Below are 25,673 nucleotides of genomic sequence, written 5' to 3'. Positions count from 1 at the left end.
CCACCCTAAACCTTAAAACGACATGGTGCAGTATTCCTTGGCTACCTGCCCAAGACCTACAGATGGAAATGAGCTATTAGCTAAATCTGTTGTGATTATGCTCATGTTTTATGGCTAAATAAACATAATAAACAAGCCATAATAAGCTTCAAGCCGTAATCCAGAAAAACAAGGGATAGTCCCACTACAGAAAGCCCTAACCACAGCTACCCACATACCTGTCAAACAGCCTGATAACTGGCAGCTCATTAAAAGCCATTAGCTAATGATCTTACACACCTAAACCCCTGTAGAGGAGACAATATACTCTTACTGCCCTGGCGTCTCTATCACACTGTGAGGCAATGCTGCCTCAGCTTTTGATACAGACTTTCAGGTCAACTCCTTCACTGTCGGTGTCTGATAAATAGAGTGTGTATTTGTGTGTATGTCTCGGAAAGAACATGTGTAAATGCTGTTGACTCAAACTGTGTGTGTGTGTGTGTGTGTGTTGTGGATTACATAATAACATACTCAGTCAATGGAGATCTGGTGAATACAATTTATTAACTCAGAATGAAAGTATCAAATACAAAGTCAGAGACTATGGCTTAAATGGCCCTCACCCAAGTGACCAGCTGTGACACCTGAAGAGAAGAGGGAGATTCACAGAAGGGGACCCTGTATGTATACACAGGAGAGGGGGGAACAATAAAACTGGGGGGTTGTAGAGGGAACTTCAGAGGAAGGAGACGAGCTCTGACATGTTATCCTCCACAATGTGCATGTGTATGTGTGTGTGTGTTGATAGACATGGCTAGGGATTTTTAACTTGCAGATTTCTTAAGACGAATTAGCCTGAAGCATAAAGGTATGGTCTCATACAAGTCTGTAAACCCACACAGTTCTTTATAGACAGACTCTCAGGACAGACACGGGGTGTAAACCCGCACGGAGGACTGGGATGAAGGCAACCTTTCATAGTTGCTCCTGATTTCTCACATCAAAGGCTTCCCTGCAGCAGCAGACTTGTGTGAGACAGTGAGACCATACAGTACCTTTATGCTTCAGGCTAATTCGTCTTAAGAAATCTACAACTTAAAAGTCTTGTACTTTCGGGGAGCTCCTGTAGCTCACCGCGTACCTCGGATGCTATTTCGGCGTCGGGGACAACCGTGCGCGTCACGGATCTGGGGTACACGAGTTCGACTCCCGGACTCGCCGTATTTTCTCAGAGTGTCTTTCCCCCGATCTATACCCCATTCAACCTGTTTCTGTCGGTCATGCTTGACCAGAAAAAAGCAATAAACGCTAAAAGAACCAGCTGACTGGTCAAAGTAAAAAAAAAAGAAAAAAAGTCTTGTACTTTTAAACCAGTGGTTTTCAAGCTTCTCCAGCAGAGGGTCAGGTGGGTCTCACAGGATGAGGGATGAGGGCAAAAGCTAAGAAGCCTAACACCCTAACATCCCAAGGGGAAAGTGGATAGATTTTCCTCTTGTGCGTTCAGTAGAAAGCTATCCCGTTGCAAGCTAGCCTAGCACGGCACAAATGAATAGAAGCGGATACGGATCAGCTAGCTTAAAGCTCTGGGAGAGGTGTTTTTTGGGCAACAGCTAAGTAAGAAAACCATGTAGAGAAAGAAATGTGACATGAGATGATGGATAGATAGATAGATAGATACAGTAGATAGATAGATAGATAGATACAGTAGATCAGGGGTGGGCAATTAATTTTTACAAGAGGCCACGTGAGAAACCTGAACTGTGTTGGAGGGCCGAACCAATGATAACTTGAACTTAATTCTGCTCAATATTCATTATCTCCCATTGTAAAAAGTAGTAAATTATATATTTTGATTAGCTGCTACTGGTAATCAGAACAATAAACATATAAAATATAGAAGTAATAAACAGTAAAACTAAAACAATCATTACATCAGTGTTCCATTTTATTTTCAACTTGTTAATCTTCACAAACACTGAAGAGATGTGTTGCATTATGTTAAAAGACATGCAATTGATCAACTTTATACAAAAAGCAATACATCCTTAAAAATGTCTTCAGTTATTTTTACTTGTATGAGTAACTAGGAGGGATATGAGGACTGTGTGTACAGCAGGGGTGGGCAATTATTTTTCCCGGGGGGCCGAATGAGCAACTGAAAATATGTTGGAGGGCCGGGCCAAAATTCCAAACTCAATTATGCATAATATACATTTAATTTCTATATAAAAAGCAGTAAATGGCATTGTTTTGACCCCTGGTAAGAGTGTATGTTATTATTTGGCAATTAAAAGGTGAGGTTAGCTTTCAAAAATATAATTTATTCAAATAGAATTTATTTCCAAAATGATAAACAAAATGTGAAACATTAATAACAAAGGGCATGTATGAAAAAGTGCTATACAAATAAAGTTATTATTTTGAGTTTCATATACTATTGAAACAAGGATTTTCTTAGCTTTCTAAAGACATCACATCATCTTATAGCCAAAATAAACAAGACATGTCACTGAACTGTGTAAAGAAAAGTGTCCCAGTAGCCTTTTTTACTTTACATGCCTATATTAAACATTTAATGTTTTCAGAACTGTGCAAAAAAAAGAAAAGAAAAAATATCAAGTGTCCCATTTCACTTGTTATATTTCCACATTTTAGTGTTCTTCAGCTCTTTTTTTTCTTTTCATTCAGTGTGATAAATCCAGTCTCTGTTGAGCTTTAACAAGTCCATCAAAGTCAGGTTGCATGTATGAGGTGGAGATGCGAAGCACAGCTGCCAGATGTTCATCAGTGAGAGAGGATCTGTACCTGGACTTGGTAAACGTCATGACTGAGAATGTCTGTTCACATATAGGTGGATCCAAAGAGAACCAACATCTTCTGAGCATGTCCTCTTTCAGTAGTGAATCAGACTGCAGGTCAATGAGTTCAAGCTGAACATCAGTGGGTGCACTATCAACACTGCAGGTAAAGGGAGAGGAAACCAGCTGCATTTCATCCTCAACCTTTTTGAAATCTTGAAAACGCCTTGAAAATTCATCATGCAGTGCTCCCAACATGGATGAGTACCTGTGCCGGTGATCAGCTGATGGTTTGACTTCTTTCAGGGTTTTCATGTGTTTGAGATTGTTGCTGCCTAGTTGCCTTGAAATTAATTGCAACTTTGTCATGAAGGCTTTCACATGGCTATGCATTTCATGAGCAAAAATGCCCTTGCCCTGCAGTTGTGTGTTCAGTAGGGATGGGTACCGTTCACATTTGATCTTTCGCGGGCCGGTCAGAATCATCCCGCGGGCCGTATCCGGCCGGCGGGCCGTACAATGCCCAGGTCTGGTGTACAGTATGTGTAACTAGGAGGGATATGAGGACTGTGTGTACAGTATGTGTAACTAGGAGGGATATGAGGACTGTGTACAGTATGTGTAACTAGGAGGGATATGAGGCCTGTGTACAGTATGTGTAACTATGAGGGATATGAGGACTGTGTACAGTATGTGTAACTAGGAGGGATATGAGGACTGTGTATGTGTAACTAGGAGGGATATGAGGACTGTGTGTATGTGTAGGGATATGAGGACTGTGTGTACAGTATGTGTAACTAGGAGGGATATGAGGACTGTGTGTACAGTATGTGTAACTAGGAGGGATATGAGGACTGTGTGTACAGTATGTGTAACTAGGAGGGATATGAGGACTGTGTACAGTATGTGTAACTAGGAGGGATATGAGGACTGTGTGTACAGTGTAACTAGGAGGGATATGAGGACTACAGTATGTGTAACTAGGAGGGATATGACGACTGTGTATATGTGTAACTAGGAGGGATATGAGGACTGTGTACAGTATCTATAACTAGGAGGGATATGAGGACTACATACAGTATGTGTAACTAGGAGGGATATGACGACTGTGTGTATGTGTAACTAGGAGGGATATGAGGACTGTGTATGTGTAACTAGGAGGGATATGAGGACTGTGTGTATCATGTAGGGGGTGAAATTAGAGCCCGCCATTGGCGGTCAGTTTTTACGTTTGGCGCGTGCCACTGAGAGGTCTGCCCGCCATGTGGCGTGTAGTTCATAACGATACTCTTATTTTGAAAATCCTGTGCGGGTCTCATTTCCGCCCCAAGCGCAGCTCCAGTCATAATATCGATGGCTCCGGCAGTTAGCAACATTCGGTTCGTATGATACTCTTATTTTGAAAAAAAACTTGCCAACGAGTCATATCCGCCCAGCCCTGCAGCGGGATACTATTGGCTTCTGCTCGTATCAACACAGAGGCAGTCTGCTCTAGTCTAGAGCGGACCTCCATGAGCTACCGTTACTGTTCAAACAATGACCCAGTCAACTATTCACTTTTAGTTTAATACATGACGAGGCATTGTCTAACGGTATCTAGCTGGCTAGCTACTGATAGCTGCTGATATCAACAAATGCTCCAGCACTAGTCGACTCGAGTGCATAATACCTCCGTTCCCTCGTTAGCTAGCTCACGTTAGCTAGCTCACGTTAGCTAGCTCACGTTAGATCTATATGTCCCAGTAAACTAAATTGTCTTAACGTTATCTAGCGGGCTAGCAGTAGCTACAGATAGCTCCTGATATCAATGTCTTATAACATTGATTCAATGCGTATTCTGGCTGAGGTCTTGCTGAATGTGATTTGACCAAATAACCGTAATGTTATACCAATAGGGTCCAGCTGCAGCGCCGGAGAATCCTTGCATGCTGAATGTAGAGTATATGGGGTCCAGCTGCAGCGCCGGAGAATCCTTGCTGGAGGCTACTCGAGTATACACACAGACAGTGGAGCTGTTTGCAGATAGCGAGCATTTTGACTTGTTGCGTGGTGGCGATGTCTCGCAGATAATACAACTACAAGTATGATTATATAATATTTTATTAAAAAAAATTATATAAAATATATATATATATTTTTTTAATCAAAAACAATTTGGCAGGTAAGAAATATGCTTGGCGGGTAGATTCTTCCCATCTACCCGCCGGTGAGTCAAAAAGTTAATTTCGTGCCCTGTGTGTATGTGTAACTAGGAGGGATATGAGGACTGTATGTGTAACTAGGAGGGATATGAGGACTGTGTGTAACTAGGAGGGATATGAGGACTGTGTGTATGTGTAACTAGGAGTCAAAGTTGACCACTCTGTTCAGCTGAAGCTCCAGATTTCCTGCGATGTCCTCAACCCTCCTCGTTACGATGCGTCGGGAGAGGGGCACGTTCTCAAAACGCGCCTTTTTCTACGGGCATATTAGTGCTGCAGAGTCCAACACTCTTTAATAAACTCTCCGTCAGAAAAACACTTACTTCTTCTTGCGATTTTGTGGGATATGACATAACTTGTCTTGACAGCTGCTTCTCTGGGTGCGCAAAGTTTTGTAAAAAGTCCTTGTTGGTTTTGCTGTTTAGCTAGCAAAGCATCAGACTCCCTTGCACGCTCTTCATCCGACAAGTTCTTGTATTTGTCTTCATGTTTGGTCACGTAGTGGATGATTTAAATTGTAGTCTTTGAATATGGCGACCTGTGTACCACAAACTAAACACACCGCTTTACCTTTGACTTCTGTAAATACATATTTAGCAGTCCATATCTTGTTGAAAACGCGGCATTCAGTATCAACTAGGGGTGTAACGGTACACAAAAACCACGGTTCGGTACGTACCTCAGTTTTGAAGTCGAGGTTCGATACGGTTTTCGGTACAGTGGGGGAAAGTTTGGCTTTCCATGTTCCACTCAGGGGTGATGTAGTGTGCAGTAACTAATTGTACTTGTAGGGCTGTCAACGAATATTCTATATTGAAATTAATAATCGACTTGTAATAAAAAAAAAAAAAAATAATTATTATATTAGATTGTGAAAAAAACAGCCCCCGGTCGGCGGTCGTTAGTGGTTAACATACCGTTGTATTCGTTCGGTACACTACACACTGAAACTTGTTCGGTACGGATACGTGTACCTTTACACCCCTAGTATCAACCTTTCTTTTCTTGCCGTGAGCTGACATTTGGATGGTTAGCTGCAGGACCATCACCTGTCTCTGTTCATGCACGCACGTCATACAGTAGGTGTATGCATGTGTGTCCAAACGTAAAAAAATAAAAAATGCAGTTTTCAAAATAAAAGCAACACACTTATATAGCGTCAACGCATAAATATTTTTTCATTCATGTTCTGATTGACCGCGGGCCGGACACGGACGCCCGTGGGCCGTAAATTGCCCAGGTCTGCAGTAGATAGATGGATACAGTAGTAGATACTAGATAGATACAGTATATAGATATATAAATATATACAGTAGATAGATCGATAGATAGATACAGTAGATAGATGGATACAGTAGATAGATAGATAGATAGATAGATAGATACAGTAGTACAGTGATAGATAGATGGATGGATAGATAGACCATGGAGAATGACAGGAAAGATGGCAGGTAAACCGGATTCAAACCTGTGATGGGTTTGAGTGGTGAATATTGAGTGATGCAAGAATATCTGGCACATCTATTATCGCACGTGGCCTTTCACATGGGCATCATGTGGATTATCCGCTTTGTTGCGTGGCCCTCGTTGAACCCCTGCGACCCCCAGGGACCTGGCAGGTTCTCGTAGGTCAAAGGTTACCAACTTGAATAAGGTATGAGACGGAGGGATGACAGAAGAGGGAAAAAAATGATGGAGTGAAAACATCTGGGAGGGGAGAGAGAAGGACGGAGCACCAGAATGAGTCAGAGCAGTGTGGGTGTGTGTGTGTGTGTGTGTGTGTGTGTGTGTGTGTGTGAGCATGCACACAATGTATGTGAGAAAGTGGCAGCGACTGAGCTTCATCATAGGTCAGGTTTTAATAGCTAATCCCCTGAACTGTGGTTATGTAGCGGACGTCCTTCATGCTAGCAAGCGAAGACGTCATTCATGCTAGCTTTCTCTCCTAGGCGAATGCATGGCCTCTGACAACTGTCAGTCCTTTGCTCGCATGCAGCAGCTCTATCCATCGAAATAAATCAAAACCATGCATTTGATTTAAAGGAAGGGTGTTATTTATGAGTTTAACACTTTGAGTGCCACGGGTCCGGTGCCCCGGAACCCTGTTGCGTGCCACCACCCACTTCAATGACAGAGCTCTCATATTTGCGAACGCATGAACTATATCTTAAATTGTGTTGTAATGGGAAATATTAAAGGGACCAAACGATGATTCTGAGTCATTATTAATAATAGGAAAGTTTATTTCATCCGTGGCCACAAATGAAAGATCACTTTACAATCAGAGACAACAATGTTCATACACAAGTGTCTGACCATAGAATGATCCAGAGCTCTGGTCAGACATACAATTAAATACATGAACATAAACATGATTTGGACGTATATACTATTATACAACCTGGAGATGGATCGCATATTTCTACATCCCATAATAGGAATATTTTTGCTCCACGCTCATCGCCCAACGGCCCGAGGAGACTGGGGTAAGATTCAGCGTTTTCTTTTACCGTGTTCGATATAAACTGCTCTAATCATATCACCCACACTAGATGAATCATCTAACGTTGGCCACGGAATTATAAACGACCCCCCCCCCCCCCCCCCCCCCCATCCGGTCAACATCAGATGATAAGTAGTAACTTCTAGAAGCACGTCCATTTGACATTTGTTATCTCGCGCAGATCGCTATCAAACTGTATTTGATCATCAATATAATGCATTTAGGGCTATAAATCACGTTCTGGAGAAAGCTGCAGAAAACGATAAAAACATATTTATACTTTAGACCGTATTTTAGTATGAATATGTGAATGAAAAAGTATAACGTTCCTACGTCCTGAACGATAGATAATTGACGTTGAATGGGCCATAGTAATGTCAATTTAGCAATACAATTTAAAAAGTTATAGCCCTGCAAAGAAGGGGAACTTCTCCATAGACAAATAGAGCTGGCAGAGAGGGGTATAATGATGTACATAAGCCTGGCGAAGAAAGTGTTAAAGAGACACACACACATTAACCAGTCAAGCTGGTCACACTGAAAGTCAAGCTGTATAAAATGATATCTCAACACAGATCTATAATGACATGATAATATATTCCACAACACTGTCTAATATGGCCGTCGCTTATCAATGACTTGTTTGCAGTCAACATTGTCGAAACGGATTGTTTTTTAATCTGTTCATTTCCGTTTTATACCATTTCAGAACATTTGATAATCGCCCTTTACTGGAATACACTGGAATACACAAAACACGTTGTCATTTTTCAGCCTACTTATGAATCGTTTTCAAATAAACGCTAGATTATTGATAGTATATGTGTACTTATGCACGCTATAGAAGCGGGCTGAAAAATAGATTATCTTATTTCCTGATCGCACACAGACACACACATACACACACATGGAACATGCTGATATATAGGTGAAAATAGCTCTGATTATCCCAAGACTGGTAAAATAGATTCCTTACCTCAGATCAGATGTTCTCCAAAAAGATTATTCCAATTCCTTATCGCCATTCCAAATATCGATCGTGTTTATTGATCCAACGCTGGGTACTGGAAACACACATTCTCCGCTGTTCTGGTGGTGGGCGATTACTTGGATCGTCTCCGGTTACTTGTCTGACAAGTAAAATGTGGAAGCAGGACTTTTTTTTCTCCATGCATTTCATTCAACCATCCGGAGAAAAATGAATGGAAATCGATAATAATAAAAAATAACGATCAAAAACGAGATCTCTCGTCTCTCTGGCACTCAACGGTTGGCATGAACTAACGAGAAATCTCGTCGTTGGCACTCAAAGTCTTAATAGACCTCTCCCAACTTATATTTTCTCATTTACTAATCAATCGAGGCCTTTCATAGAATGTTTAGAATGCCCATACTGTTTATTTTTCTCTTTTGAGAGAGAGAGAGACTTCCGTGCACACAATGGCGGAGGTCAACAACAAGGTTTTTGCATCCAAATGTCGCCCAATGTCTCGACTACAACCGTGTGAAGTCTTTTAAAACATTAAAAAAAAAATCTTTTGAACCTTCTTTTTCTCCGCCTGATTTTTTCTATGCTTTTCTCCCCATCCCAATTTTGTCGTTATGCCCCCCTCCCCTACCTGGTCGTTGTGCGCATGTTCCCCCTACTGGTCAGTACAAGGGAACCCTGAAGTCTACCACATGCTTCCTCCGACACATGCGGAGACAGCCAGCGGCTCTCTTCTCACCTTGCAGCGAGGACTCTCATTGGTGAAGCGTAACGCGTGGGAGGTCACGCTGCCTTCACCACTTCCTGCCTTTCGCTGAGCAGGCACCCAGACCTGACCTGTAGGTGTCACTGTCCACAACGCCAGATTACCACCCACGGCTTCCCTCCCACTAACCCAGCCAAACGAGTTAGTATGACGACCGGCCCAAGCCGCAGGGCAATGCTGACCCCGGGAGTCGAGACCGCAGCCTCTTGCATTGGTGACGAGCGCAATCTCCGCTACGCCACCCGACCGCCCTACCGTGTGAAGTCTGATCATTCTTTCCGTTTTGGGACTTTTTAGTTTTTAACCAAAAGGCGGTGGGTGCTCAGTCACCTATTAGAAACTCAACGAGGCCAAAGCGGAGCAGCGTTCTCGTCTCGTGCTGCTATTTGCAATCCTCTCTCTGAGCTCAAAAGGTTTTTTTTTTTATTATAATGGATTATATTATTATTTGGATTATTTTATTCTTTTATTATATTATTAAAATTGATTATTTGTACGTTGTAGACAGGGGCGGAGCTAGGGGGTGGCTACTTGGGCTCAAGCCCCGAATGTTTTCTGAAAAGTCCAGAATCTATTTAAATTTTTTTTTTTTTTTTTTTTTTTTTTACAATTCATCATTGTTACATGAAAATATGTTTGCACCAGATTTATCAGAAGCTAATTTCCATCTGTGGTCTATCCAGCTGCTAACTGTATTTGAGTGAGTTAAGTCTTGGTGTCATGGTAGACTCAGACCTAAGCTTTAAATCACAATCAACAAGTTGACAAAAACTTAATTCTTCCACCTTAGAAACATAGCTAAAGTACGGCCATTTATAAATCAAAAGGACGCTGAAAACCAGATCCATGCCTTTATTTCAAGCCAACTCGACTACTGTAATGCACTCCTTACCGGCCTCCCGAAGAAATACGATGATAACTATTTTATTGCAATGCACTAGTGCATTATTTTATTCTATTTTACTAACTATTTTATTGCACTGCACTATTTTACTTTGTATCAGTGAATCATAGACGCCTGGCCATAAGAGCATTCGGAGCATCTCTGCTCTCCCACTATTGAACTTGGGGGAGCAAAGGTATGCTCTTGCTCCACCACTTTTTGATCATATGAAAAATATGATATATCCCCCCCTAATATATAAATCTAACCATAACTACTGAGTTAACTGAGTTTTATAGTGAAAAGAGCAGCTTTATTGGTCAAGATTGAAGGCTCTATATTGCAGGAAATTGCACGTATAGGTTAATTAAATTCAAAAAAAAAAAACGTGCCTGCAAAAAAAAAAACATTGCCTAAAAAAAAAAAAGAAAAAAAAAAAAAAAAAGGGAGGCGGGCACCTATCTGGGCTAAGCCCCGGATCTCCTATAATCCTAAATCCGCCCCTGGTTGTAGACCATCTCACAGAGGTGGGATATGCTATTTAAATAAATATTGGCTCTACCACAGATTTGACGGCAGAAAAACATTTGACCCCCCTACATATGTTTTATTGATCTGATATTAATAATAACTTTATTTCTATAGCACCTTTCATACAGGGGATTGCAGTTCAAAGTGCTTTACATCAGTAAGAAATAAGACATACAATCGGTGTAAAACAAGCAGCAAGAGCAAAGCATAAAGTGGGATAAAATAATGCAGATATATTAATTGAATCATATCAGAACCTCATGTTCCAATGGGCTTCTTGAATTTCTGTAATCTGTTACAAAACATGATAAAGGTTATAGTATGCACCCAGCGGATAGTGGGGCGTAAAGATAAAATTAAAAATAAGTCAAATAATATCAAGGGTAAAATGAGCAGACATATAAAATCACAGTTTTTCACATTATGATCTAACATCCCAACAGGCCACATTGTTTATGGTTTGATTCAGTTTTAGTAGAATATAAAAGACATGAATGATGAAATGAGCACATAAAGTGCAGACACAGTTTCTTTACAGTGCAATAAAATAGTTCTGGATTACTGTTACTGTACAGTTCAAAGTCATCTTTACCTTCTGTTTGGTATCCACAGTTTAAAACCTGACAGTCTTCCCTCTTGTTTGATTAGACTATTAGACAGATGGTTCATGCAATCACCTGCCAAGTATTTCTTTGAAAGTACCTGCCCTTTTCCAAACCTTTTCCAAGGACGACTTCTCAGATGCCATGGTTCTGGGTAACAACAACCCATCTTATTTATCGGTTTGCCAAACCCAAGCCAAAGCTGTGATTCATGAATACGTTATCTTGATTTTTACAATCAAGAGTTTTAAATTGGTTTCCCACAATTTTCTTTGGAATAACAAAATCTAAAACGAATGCCTTGTCATTACCCCAAGTATGAACGCTATAGATATCAAGTCAAGTGTTCCCTTATTAATCCCCTTCCAGGTGTCATAGCAGCATTGGGGAGGTACAGGGAGGAAAAAAGACAATAATATAAATAATAATAATAGAGTAGAACATAATACTAATAGTAGTAGGCATTATATTATATCAATAATAATAATAATAATAATAATAATAATAATAATAATAATAATAATAATAATAATAATAATAATAATAATAATAATAATAATAATAATAATAATAATAGTATATATAGTAGTAGCATACTGCACCAGAGTCCATGCAGTGTTTAGTAAATAAGAGTCCTAACAGTTCTCGAGTTCTTCAGCCGATAGTTCTCCAACTATTGGCAGCAGTCCATATAATATAATTCATATAATTTGTTCCCCACCTGTTTTTATCACATTATGAACCGATTGTACCACAGGCATCTAGGATAAAGCCCCTGGATAATGAGAATAATGCAGAAACAAGTAAGTCGGAAAAAGAAAGAGAGGGAGAGTGAGAGAGCTGCGGAGCTCCAGATTGGTTCAGACTAGTGTGGTATAAAGCAGGGATTATAGGAGGCTTTCTGTCAACACTAAATCCCTCCATTCTCTTTTTAATCCCAGTGCCAGATCAAGGACATCCACCTCATCTGTGTGTGCGTGTGTGTGTGCGCGCGTGTGTGTGTGTGTGTGTGTGTGTGTGTGTGTGTGTGTTTTAATCTGTGAGTGACATGCATTCAGGCATGAGTTTGTGTTTGTTTTTGAGAGCATGTGTGAAAGAGAAGCCATTTGGCCCGAGTTACCTCTCCGTTCTGCCAGCAGCACTATGCTAAGAATTGGCCTCTGCCCTGAGTGATTTATAAACCTCTCTGGCCAGATGTGTGGGTGTGTTGCTCTGTATAACTGTGTGTGTTTGTGTTTAAGAAAGAGAGAGGGAGAATGATTATGAGTTGGTTGGTGTATAACCATTGTCAAGTGAGGGTGGTCAATCATCATACACCAAACAACTCTCCTTCCCCCCCCCCCCCCCCCCCCCCCCCCCCCCTGTCTCCCACTCTACCTCTCCTGCTCCATGGGGCTGCACAGTGGCACAGTGATTAAAATGTCCTGGAGTTGAAACACTGCAGGGGGGCCTTTCTGTGCGGAGTTTGCATGTTCTCCCATGTGTGTCCTCCGGGTAACTCCGGCGTCCTCCCACATCACGAGAGAGACATGCATGCTATGTACATAATGCCACATACATACTCAACATACAGCACATGCTCCTGCCGTCGCCAAAGACACAGGCGTTATAAGTGAAGTTGGTCTCCAGGCGCTGGACTGTGGCTCTGCTCCTAAATAGTTAGGATGGCTTATTAACCCTTTCACTAGTAACCACACTACAGAAGGTTAACCCTTCACGACGGTTAACCGTCTGTAGTGTGGTAGTGAAAGGGTTAACCTTCTGTAGCGTGGTTGTGAAAGGGTTAACCCTTTGGTAGTGTGGTAGTGAAAGGGTTAAATGCAGAGGACACATTCTGGTATGTGTTTAAATATGTACTACTACTAGCCAAATTAAGAGTTTCCTTTCCTTTCCTTCCTCTCTATCTCTCTCTATCTCTATCTCTATCTCCCTCTATCCCCCCCTCTCCCCCCTTCTATCGCTTTAGCTCCCTCTACCCTTTTTAAGCTAATTTAGAACCATCTTGTGTGTGTGTGCGTGCGTGCACTCGCATGCTTCTTCCGTTCAAAGCAGCGATGTAAAGACTAGCAGCGATGGATGGAGGGAGTGGGAGGAGAGGAAGGAAGGAAGGAGAGAGGGAGTGACAATGCATAATGAAAGAGGGATAGAAATAGAAAAGCTGCGAAGGTAGAGAAAAGAATGAACGAGAGGTTGAGAGAGAGAGGGAGACAGATTGATCGGAATATAAAAAAACAAAAAAACGTATGTGGCCCAATAAAAGGCGAGATGTGGTTTGGCATAATGGCGGTTGATTGTCATGGCAACAAAAGCCGGTTGGAGAGGAGGGGAAATGGATGATTGGAGGCAGAGGTAACGGAGGTGACGTGAGAGAGGAGAGACGAGGAAGGAGGAGCGGCATGGAAGGGAGAGGAGGAGCGGAAATTAGTAGCAATTTAATAATTAATTTCTGCTACATCAACGTAGAAAATAATTAAATAAATAAAATGTAGCTCACTACAAACGTACGCTATTACTGACCCTTTACTTGTATGCTAGCTGTAAGATATTGACCCATTTCTGACAATTCTGTGATATGAATTGTGGTGCAAGGTGTCTGTATCTAATTTACAGTAAACATTTCTGTGTGTGGGGGGGGGGGGGGGGGGGGGCTCTCATGTTTGGCTGAGTTTTGAATCTAACGGAAGGAATTTTGTCTGACGTGCAACTTGATATATAGGTCATGGATTCTGCACGACACCAGAATACTTTGTCTAGGAGCTCTGTGCTCTGATGAATTAGATCTGGAATTGCAATAAAAAAAACTCTTGGAGACCGATGTACAGTATGTTCTAAAAGATCATGTTCTTTATTGATACAATTAAAACCAAGAGTAGCTGAATTTTTCTCCCTTACTACAGTAGTTGTTTCTTGTTCAGTTCTTGGTTGAAAGACAAAATTGCAGACTTACAACATCATGCTTTCTTTCTCTATTAAAAATGATATGATAATAAAAAATAAAAAATGTCAATACATTTTCTAATCAGTTCAAGAGGGAAACCTTTTATTGGTAAGAATCTTTTTAAATGTATTAATAAAAATAAAAAAAAAGTCTGAAAAACCTCCATCAAAACATTGAATAACTAGGTACATTTGAGAATGTATAACCATTGGACTAGACTTACGTAGTTGATGAAAATACAGTTTAGAATCAGAATAAATTGCTGGGTTTGAAAAAAAAAAAAGTGCAACAGAAAGCTTGAAGATCCACAGCTTCTGACAGGCGACCACTTCATCACACGGCCCGTTGCCATGACGTCCAACAGGATGAGCATTGATTGCATCATCATTTCCCACACCTCAGCATGATGGTGATATACAGCCACATGAAAAAGACATGTGAATATCATATTCACGTTTCACCCTGCCCTGACTGCTGTCCCTCCCTAGCCAATAGCAAATGTCCACTTTCATTCATTCATCATGCGTTGTTATGATGAAAAGCTAACCATCCTTCCTTTTCTCATCCGTCCCCCCCCCCTCTCTCCTTTTCCCTCTCTCCCTCCCCCTCCCTCTCTCTATCTCTTATTCCCTCTCTCTCTTAGGTCTCCCTCTCTTCCTCTCCTCCCCGTGGATCACCCCTTCCTCCCCAGCCGTGGACGAGTGGAAGGATTGCAGGATCGCTCTCTCCCTCTCTCTCTCTCCCTCTCTCTATCTCCCCTTCCTTGCATGGATCATAACGAGTGCCGGTGGTTTGATCCTGCTTTGATCCTGATTCACAGCCGACACCAGCATCGGATTTAAATGACTCTGAAGCGCCTCACGCCGGCTCTCAGTTTGTACGTGAACGGGACTCGGCGAGAGGAAGAGAGAGGAAGAGAGAGGAAGAGAGAGGAAGAGAGAAGAGAGAGGAAGAGAGAGGAAGAGAGAGAGAGACGGATACAAACAGACAGAACTCAACTTCCATCCACCTGGAGTTTGAATGACGGCGCAGCACCAGAGTGGATTATCAGGAATCATCAAAAGTGCCTTGCTCAAGGGAATACGGGCAGGGGGGGGGAGGGGCGCAATAATGGGACAGCGGGGGAACCTGAATGGACTGTCTGACTTCTACTAAACCTTCCGATTTTTTTTCCAAGCAATATTGGGGAGATTTTTGAAAGTGCCTCGCTCATTAAAGGGCACAGCATCAAGGGCCGGGAATTGAACCCTTGCAGAAGTGATGTAAACGCTGTGGCCAGACTGACCTTTGCAGCTATGGCCACCTAGCCATAATCTGCAGGCTAGCAGAGGGCCTCTTAACTAGTAGTCTCTCCTCTCCTCCCCCCATCCACCCCCCCTCCCCCATCCATTCATCATTTCCCCACATCCCTCCATCCCTCCATCCCTCTCCAGGACGGCCTGTATCACAACGTTTAAAGGACTGTTATGATCCCTTTCAACACAATCTGCTGACTGGTACCGTTTCCTTCCTTTCTGGTAACCTCGTCACTCTTATCTTACCCTTATCTTCACCCCATCCCTCCCTCCTTCCATCCCTCCCTCTGATCGCTCCTCCCTTTCTCTCAGTGGGGGTGTAGTCATCAGTCCTACAGTAGATGTGGCTGTTGTAGCCATATTTAGAAACGGCGTGCCGAGCTCTCTACGTCCCAATCCCTCCTCTCTTCCCTCTTCTCTCTCTCTCTCTCTCTCTCTCTCTCTCTCTCTCTCTCTCTCCTCCTCCCCCTTTCCCCACCTCCACCATTCGCCCCTCCCTCGCTACGGCCATCCTCCCTCCCCGGCCCTGCCCCTCCCCCCCCACCACCACCACCACCACCACCATCATCACCTGTCCTCCTTCCACCCCCCCCTTCTCCCCTCCCCCCTCTCCCTCCTCCGCGGCGGCGGTCACCATGGCCGCCACGTCCTCCTCCTCGTCCAACGGCAGCGCGCGGGACCACCTGCTAGTGGTGCGGCGCCGCAGTCCGCACACGCGTCCGTACACGCTGGGGTCGGAGAACCTCCGCAGCCTGTCGCTGCAGAGCGCCGGCGGGACCGGGACCTCCTCCTCCTCCGCGGCGGCCCACCAGTCGGAGCCCGGGATGATGGGGCTGCAGCGGGCCAACAGCGACACGGACCTGGTGACGTCCGACAGCCGCTCGTCGCTCACCGCGTCCACGCATCAGCTGACGCTAGGCCACGCCCACCTGGTCATCTCCTGGGACATCAAGGAGGAAGTGGATGCCACCGACTGGATCGGCCTGTACCACATCGGTGAGCGACCCCCCCCCCCCCAATCAAACTTGCAGCATGGAATAACCCTGTTGTAACTCCTAGCATGGAACAGACCACGTCTGGGAAGAGGGTGTGTCTTTCTTTCCACTCGTCGGCTTCTCTCTCCGTCTGTCTGTCTCAAATTCAAAGGTGCTGCTTTATTGGCGTGAATGTCAAAACATGTGCAGTATTGCCAAAGCAGTTTACAACATCAAATCAAATCAAATGTATTTGTAAGGCCCGACAACACACGTTAATGTCCCCATGGGCCGGACACGTCTTCTTTAAACAAGTCAAGAAGAAACATCACAATAAGTCAAGAACAAAACAAGAACACCATAAAGTCCAAACAATTTAAAATAAATGCAAAATAAAGGCAACACTCCCAGACATACCCCACATGAAGGTAAGGAAAAACTCACTAAAACCTAGCAATAGGAAAAAACATATAACAACTGTCTGTAGCAATAGGAAAAAACATATAACAACTGTCTGTAGCAATAGGAAAAAACATATAACAACGGTCTGTAGCAATAGGAAAAAACATATAACAACCGTCTGTAGCAATAGGAAAAAACATATAACAACTGTCTGTCTGTCCACCTACCTGTCTGTCTGTATGTTTTTCTCTCTCTCTCTACTTGTCTCGGTGTCTCTCTGCTACAGCAGAAAGCACTGTACAGCAGCTACTGGCTTGTAAATAGATTACTTGGTACCATAACTTAAACTAATGGACTGTGTGTGTGTGTGTGTGTGTATGTGAGAGAGGGAGAGAGGGAGAGACTAATGATAAAATGTGCTTAGTCAGCATCTGCAGCATTTAAAAGGTAACGGCTCACATCAATGACCACACAGACACAAGATACAAGTTAACAGATTCAATAGAAATCGATTATGTTTATTAATGCAGAGTTGCAGCGGCCTAAACCCAGGCCTCTTGGGGAGGATGCACGTGGAGCCGCGCATTCCTTGTCAGCTAGGAATAAGATGGGGGAAGGAAAACGCCAATAGGGCATTCCTGGGGAAAGAATTTTTCCCTGAGTAACCTGAGTAACTTTCAGAGTAACCTCGTTCCCAGTTTTATCTCCTCCGTGAGATTGGTAAAGAACTACGGCCGAAAGTGTGTATGGGGTAGAATTTCCGGTGTATGTACTTCCCCTGGAAGCTGCCTCCGAACGGACCAAACCATTCCCGAATCCTGTCGGCAAACAAGCTAGAACGTCCTGGTCATGTAGTAAATCCATGGGCCCGCAGGCCCAGCGGTGGTGTGTGTTTTGATGTCCTTCGGCGGCTGGAGCGTGCCCCACCGCCGGCTAGCTCAGAGCTAAACCTCCACTTAGCCCTGTTGAATGCTAGGTCGACAAAACGTTCATTATAAACGACTTCTTCACCTCCCGTGGCCTGGACTTCATGTTCATTACCGAGACGTGGCTCCAAGTTGGCGAGCTACTGCCGCTCTCTGAACTTCTCCCCCCCGACTGCACCTTCTTCAACACCCCTCGCTCCTCGGGCAGAGGGGGTGGTTTAGCCTCTGTGTTCAAATCCACTCTCCACTGCCGCCTTTCACAGCCGGCAGCGAAGTACGCTAGCTTCGAAGTACAATCTTTTGAACAAAATTTGTCATCCGTCGTGTTCTGCGCCGTCATATACTGCCCGCCTAAATACAACAAGCACTTTTTAAACGACTTCATGGACTTCCTCTCCGGATTGATGGTGAGATACGATTACATTCTCCTATGCGGCGATTTTAATATCCATGTGTGTTGCGAATCACATCCCCTGTCGCGAGATTTCCTAAATCTCATTGACTCTTTCAACCTCACCCAATCTGTCACAGTACCAACGCATGAAAAAGGACACACACTTGATCTCGTTCTGTCATTTGGACTATCTGTCAATATAATTGATATATGTGCTGCTGCTTTTTCTGACCACTTGCCTATTGTTTTCTCCACTAAAATCCCCTGCTCTGCTATTTCCCCTCATGTACCTACAAAAAAATCCTGCATGTTTACCTCTGACACTACTGCCCATTTTCTGATGCTTTCTCCAGCTCCCCAATCTGTGTCTTCAAGGCAAAGTGTCCCAAATATCGATGACTATCTCTCCATGTTCAACGAGTCATGCACCGATATTTTAAATACTGTAGCACCTTTTAAAACTAAACGCATAAAACCCCTCCCCACACCCTGGCTAAATGAATCCACGCATGCTCTTAGATGTGCATGTAGACGTGCCGAGAGGAAGTGGAGGAAGGACAGGTTGCATGTCTCCCTCCAAATCCTACACAGCGCTCTGTCCATCTACCAAACAGCCGTCAAAATTGCAAAAACAATCTACATTTCCAACCTACAGTAGTCACAAAAAATTCCAATAAACCCCAGGACTTGTTCAAAGTCCTAAACTCCCTCATCAACCCCTGTGCCACTCCCTCTGTTGTACCCTCATTAGCTCTATGTGAAGGCTTCCAACATTTCTTCATCAGCAAAGTCTCTGCCCTCAGATAATAATAATAATAATAATAATAAATGCAAAATAAAGGCAACACTCCCAGACATACCCCACATGAAGGTAAGGAAAAACTCACTAAAACCTAGCAATAGGAAAAAACATCCAAAACAAAACATCAATACAACCACTACTTGACTGCCTGGCAGAGATCAAGTGCTGGATGTCTGAAAACTCCCTGACACTAAACGAAGGGAAAACAGAGGTCATTGTTTTTAATAGTGCCCCCCCCCCCGGCCCCCCTCATCGACGCACTTGGTCCCCTGGGTCCAAACCTCTCCACCTCTGTCAGGAACCTCAGGTTTATCTTCGACAGCAATTTTAAATTCAATAAACAGGTCACCGCCGTAGTCAAAAACAGTTTTTACCACCTCAGACTCCTGGCGAAGACAAAGGCATACCTCTCCCAAAGTAACCTAGAGACGGTGTTACATGCCTTTGTCACCACTGCTAAAAAAAATTTCATCAATGACAAAACCGAGGAAAACAAAAATAAACCACGTGAACTTTGGAAATTACTCAACAATCAACTAGGCTGCAGTAAAAAACTCAAAACCAGGTTCTCAAACATAAACATAAAGACGGACAACACGCTCATCACAGACAAGCTGGATGTAGCCAATTACTTAAACACTTTCTTCACAAACATAGCCACAACACTGGTAAACAAACTACCCTCCCACTCAGGGCAGTATGGGGTAGAACACATAGTAGCATACTACATGAACCTAGGCGTCCACAAAGACGACTTCAAACTGGAAATAGTAACTACAGATGAGGTACTCAAAAAACTGAGCGCCCTCCAACCCAACAAGGCCACTGGCCATGACAACATCCCCTCCAAATTCCTCAGAGACTCAGCAGCAGCCATCACCCCAGTCATCACACACATAATAAACCTCTCCATAAAACAGGGACACGTCCCCAAGGACTTCAAAATTGCGAGAGTAACACCCCTGCACAAAAAGGGCAGCAAATTAGACCCGGGTAACTACCGCCCTGTTTCTATCCTTACATCCATCTCGAAAGTCATGGAAAAAATAGTATACGAACAGATCGAAAAGTACCTCGCGGAAAAAAATCTAATCTACGAATTCCAATCTGGCTTCAGAACATCCCACTCCACTGACACATGCCTTCTCTACTTGAACGACCACATCAAACAAGAGGTGGACGCGGGCAAATACTGCGGCATGGTCATGCTGGACCTACAAAAGGCCTTCGACACTGTCAATCACACCATTCTGATTGACAAGCTAAAAGCAATTGGTTTTGATAGTTTATCAGTGAGCTGGATACAATCCTACCTGGAGGGGAGGGAACAGATGGTGGAAGTAAACGGTACCCTATCCCCCCCCCCTCACAGTGAGCTGTGGTGTTCCACAAGGAAGCATACTAGGACCGCTACTATTCCTAATTTATGCAAATGACATGTCGTCAGCTTGTGACTGCAACTTGTTCCTGTTTGCGGACGACTCAGCCCTGCTGGTCTCTGACAAGAACAAGTTACAGGTTGAAAAAGCCCTCAGCTCGGAACTAGGCAAAATCTGCATATGGCTCGCCGACAATAAACTATCATTACACATGGGCAAAACAGAGTCCATTCTCTTCGGTTCAAATAACAAACTCAGCAAGACCGACGGCTTCTCGGTTACAGTGGGTGACAATATTATCACAAGGAAAGATGAAATTACCTACCTGGGTTCCATCCTAGAGGCTAATCTTTCCTGTGACAAAATGGCATCCAATGTAATAAAAAAAGTCAACCAACGAACGCGATTCTTGTACCGGATCTCCTCTCTGGTAAACAAGAATACCCTGAAGACTCTAGCAGGAGCACTCATTCAAGGGTACTACGACTATGCTTGCACCTCATGGTACCAAAGCACCTCAAAGGCACTAAAAAACAAATTACAAACATCTCAAAACAAGCTAGTCAGACTACTACTTGACCTGACTCCTAGAACCCACCTCACCCCTGCCCACTTTGACAACCTAGGATGGCTTAGAGTAGACGACAGAGTACAGCAACTTGCAATGGGCCTGGTCTACAAGATACACTACGCGACCAAGGTACCCATGTACATGTCAAAATACTTCCCAAAGGTCAGTGAATACCACGATCACAACACCAGAGGGAGCTCCACAAATCATGTAAAACCCAGATTCGGCTCAAACAAGGGACTAAACACGTTTCGCAATTATGCCACATCAATGTGGAACGCCCTGCCTAAAGCTGTAAAGGAATGTGAATCACTACCCACCTTCAAAAACACTCTCAAAAAACACCTACGTGAGACTGCAATTCGAAACTGGCCCCTACAAATGTCCTAACCTAGTTGTACAGTAAATGACCAAGTAAGGCTTTGTCAATATTCCAATGTACAGTGTAAAATGTGTGTGTGTCCCCTACCCAACCCCCCCCCCCCCCCACCTCCAATGTACAGCCCTCACCCAACCCAACCAACCCCACCCCACCAACCTCCTCCAATGTACAGTTTCTACGCCAAATGTATATACACTCCTTTTCTGGACACTTTTGTATCACAAACAGTACTGTATTTGCAAATCTGATATGTCATAAATGTATAGATGTAGCAGTACTGTCTATCTGTATGTCATGTATGTCATATATGTTATGATGAATTGAAAATGGGGGACCCTGGTGGAAACAAGACGAAAGTCTTTCTCTGGTCTGCATCCCCTTAACAATTGTATGTATTGAGATGTACTGTACTGTACCCATTCTGCAATCTGTTAATAAACTTTTCAATCAATCAATCAAACCACTCGCCTCGACTACTGCAATGCCCTCTACACAGGCATCGACAAATCCCTGCTTCGCCGCTTACAACTGGTGCAGAATGCAGCCGCGCGCCTCCTCACCAAAACAAAAAAACATGAGCACATCAGCCCAGTTCTGGCCTCGCTCCACTGGCTGCCTGTTTGCTTTAGGATAGATTTTAAATGAGCCCTAAAGGTTTTTAAATCACTCGATGGCACGGCTCCTCCCACTCTATCTGAGCTCTTGCACCGCCACACCCCCCACGATCCCTCCTGACCAGCTGCTATTAGTGGTGCCTAGAACAAGGCTCAAGACTAGGGGGGACAGAGCTTTCTCCACCGCAGCGCCTAGACTGTGGAACAGCCTCCCCCTCAATATACGGGCCGCCCAGACCTTGCAGGTTTTTAAATCACTTTTAAAAACCTACCTGTTCTCCCTGGCCTCCCCCCCACTTAATCACCACTAGACACCTGGCCCTTCTATCTTCTAGACCCCTGGCCCTTCTATCTTCTTTGCTTTACTGTGTCCTACCTGTTTTTATTACATTCATTGTTTTACTGTGTTTAAAATTTTATATCTTGCATCGTAATATTTAGTTTTTTATCAAAGTGAAGCACTTTGGTGCCAGCTGCCGCTGCTTGGAAATGTGCTATATAAATAAAATTGACTTGACTTGACTAAATTCTTCAGGCAAAGCCATTGCAGTGGCTTAAACAAGGAAATATTGTGCACTTCACACGTTTCTATAATTGTTTTGTCTAAACCGGAAAGCCTGCAGCCGGTACTTCCTGTACTTCCGTTTACACACTTTAGGAGGCATCATCCTCTGGGAAGTGTGGCCTTACTCACAGGAGGATACAAAGGATACTGGGAGTGACTTGCGAGCGCCGCAATAAGAACACACTTCTACCTACTGTGACAGACTCTGGGGTGTTTTGAGCTGTCACCAGAGGTACAAGGTAGACGCAAGTTGTATTGCTGTTTAGGGAAAAATATTTTATTTTATTAGACATTAAAAAAAAAAAAACAAGATTCCAGAAAAACTTCAAGGATGCTACACAAAAAAGTCAAGACTTATTTCCATTGTGGTCCTTGGTCTCAGACAGACGAGCAATACAAAACATGACCATAAATAACAATTTGACAAACTACATAGACATGAACATTTTTAATGCAGTACAAACGTAGCCACAGGCAACAATGTATCAGAAAACATTTTCATGCATTTTAAAATCTAGTTTTTGACATTGTCGAGGAGCCATGATTTTACTTTTTTCTTAAAATTGTGTCGGCTACTAATGCATTTTAGCTGTGAAGGTAGCAAATTCCAATTTGTGGCTCCCCAGAATTTAAAAGAACATTTGCCCATATTAGTTTTGAACCTTGGAATACGCAAGGAGAGGTTAGTGATATCGTCAGCCAGTCCGTAATGCGTGAGAATTGTCTTGGTCCGTTAGCGGGGTTCGGTACACAAAGAGCGCTTCTCAGACGATCAGGGGTTATAGCACACAGCAGGGACCTCCTTCCAAAAGCAGATAAACACAGCATTGGTCACACAGACAATAATCTTCCTCCTCTTCTTATTCACTTCCTCTCTTTCTGTACAGGTTTCGCCTCAGCTACTCCAATGATTCTGTCTCTCTGTCTCCATTTTCTATGCTGCTTGATTGAGTGGTGATTGCGCTCACCTGTCTCGGGCGCGTTTGGCACAGGTGCGCTGCATCGCCGCTGATGGGGCATATGCCCCAGTGCCTCGGCTGATACATAGCGGCCTTCTATTACCGCACCAGACGGTCTGCCACACACACTACCTTCAGGATACGACCTGTGGAGTTAAATCACTGCACGCATGAGAATGAAATGATCAATCATAATGCTAAAGGGAAATACATTCAATGCACATACCTTCTTAGTTCACCTGGGAGAAATGAGACGGAAGGAAGAAAAAGAGGGATGAAGAAAAATACATTTGAATGATAATGTGGGAGAATTGCGGTGAACGGTGAGCCACCACAAGAACCCATATAAGCCGCATAACTCTCATAACTGTATGACAGCATGCAAGGCTGTATATATTTATTTATGAATTATTCTTACCGTATATATATATATATCCACATCTGTCACATACCTGCATATAATCTTTTTTACATACAGTATCTGTAGATAATAATAATAATAATTTAGGACCTGCTCAGAGGTCATCAATCGGCACACATGCGATGCATGCATGCAATTCGTATCTGAGATTAACCCATCCCGTCGTCCTTCCCCCCCAAGGGCAGCCGGGAGTAGACAGGCGTCAACGTGAGCCGCGCCAGGGGACCAATCCAAGTGCTCCTGTCCGTCTTCGTCAAGGACGCCACAGCGTTAGCGATCGATTGTTGTGCATGTTTTTCCATTGGGTTTATCTTATCGGGGGGGAAACCCTTGTGAGCACGGGGAGAACATGCAAACTCCACACAGAAAGGCCTGGGAGATACCCCACCTGGGTAACTGGCATCATGGAAACCTGGTCCCCAAGCGGGAATCGAACCCTGGACCTTCTTGCTGTGAGGCGACAGTGTTAACCACTACACCACCGTGCCGCTATAGATACCGGTAGTTACTATATCTATATCCCATATCCCTTTTTTATTTTTATTTACTCTGTTTATTTGATATGGGACAGTGCATATCAATCAACAGTTATACATTTATAAATGAATAAAAATGAAAAACTGTAAAGATGCCAACATTAGCAGGGTTGCTAGTTTTCAGCTGTAGTCCCTGGGCTAGATGTTAAAGCCAGAAAAGAAAAAATGTTCTTTCAGAAACGATAGAAAGACATTAAGACTAATATAGAAACAATTTAAAACATATTCTGTACATTCACTCACTAGACATTCATGCATCAATCAGATCATGCGACATACAGTACAAGGACATTACATGGACAGGTGACACAGAGTACAGTCGGACAAGCAATGCAGACAGTCGTGCAGGCAACACACACACTATGCGTAGCAGGTTAAAAACATTGTGTACAGGGACAAATCAAAGCCCTTACAGTACCTACCATAGTGTCTTTATACCTGTATCACTGTACATATTAATACTACAACTCTGTACATACATCTGATTAGTACTATTACTCAGTAGTACTAATTTATATATTTTACACCCAGTCTAATCACCTGTACATTGTATATTACTATTGCACTTTACTATTACATTTGCGCTCTGGTTGGATGCCAAACTTATTTCCGTCTTACTGTACTTGTGCTGTATGATGACAATACATTTGAATCTAATCCAATCTAAACGACCTGCCTGAGATTTGGTGGATTGGTTTGGTTCTGGCCACAAATGCCCCAAATTGTTACATTGCAGCCCATTTTGTGGCTGCCGGCTGCAGCGATTCAGTCAATTAGACTCCAAATTATGGGAAAATGAGTTCGGCTGGGTAGTGCAGTGGACTACGAACTCGCCTACCACCGCAGAGACTCTGGGATTGAATCCAGCTGTCAGCGGTACCTCCGGCATGGTCAGTCGTCCCTACTAACACAATTGGCAGTGTTAGCGGGTGGGAAGCCGGTGGGGTATGTGTCCTGATCGTTGTAAACTGCGACTCCTACTGGTCGGTCGGGGCGCCTGCTCAGCAGGGAGAGGATCTGGGGGAAATAGCGTGAAACTCTGCACGTGTTACGTTCCCCCAGTGAAACTCTGCACGCGTTACGTTCCCCCAGTGAAACTCCTCGCTGTCGGGTGAAAAGAAGCGGCTGGCGACTCCATATATCGGAGGAGGCATGTGGTAGTTCTACACCCTCCCCAGGCCGACAGTGGGGCAATGCGCGCAACGACCAGGAAGGGAATTGGCATAACGACTAAAATTGGGATGGGTAAAAAATACAGAAA

At 43.5% G+C, this 25,673-nt stretch overlaps 1 pseudogene across 1 annotated transcript in view; it reads left to right on the top strand.

The window, feature by feature from the left end:
* The first annotated feature begins 16,122 nt into the window (after positions 1 to 16,122).
* The window catches only part of LOC311232502 (E3 ubiquitin-protein ligase HECW2-like), a 114,657-nt pseudogene continuing 105,106 nt past the window's right edge, over positions 16,123 to 25,673 (top strand). The window contains exon 1 of the transcript XR_014621018.1: positions 16,123 to 16,483. The product of XR_014621018.1 is annotated as an E3 ubiquitin-protein ligase HECW2-like (transcript). The remainder of the gene's footprint in view (positions 16,484 to 25,673) is intronic.

The sequence above is a fragment of the Notolepis coatsorum genome (assembly GCF_963971535.1).
Source record: "Notolepis coatsorum genome assembly, chromosome: 1".
Classification (NCBI taxonomy): Eukaryota; Metazoa; Chordata; class Actinopteri; order Aulopiformes; family Paralepididae; genus Notolepis; species Notolepis coatsorum.
The sequence above is the reverse complement of the archived record's forward strand: the minus strand, read 5'-3'. Positions and strand labels throughout refer to the sequence as shown.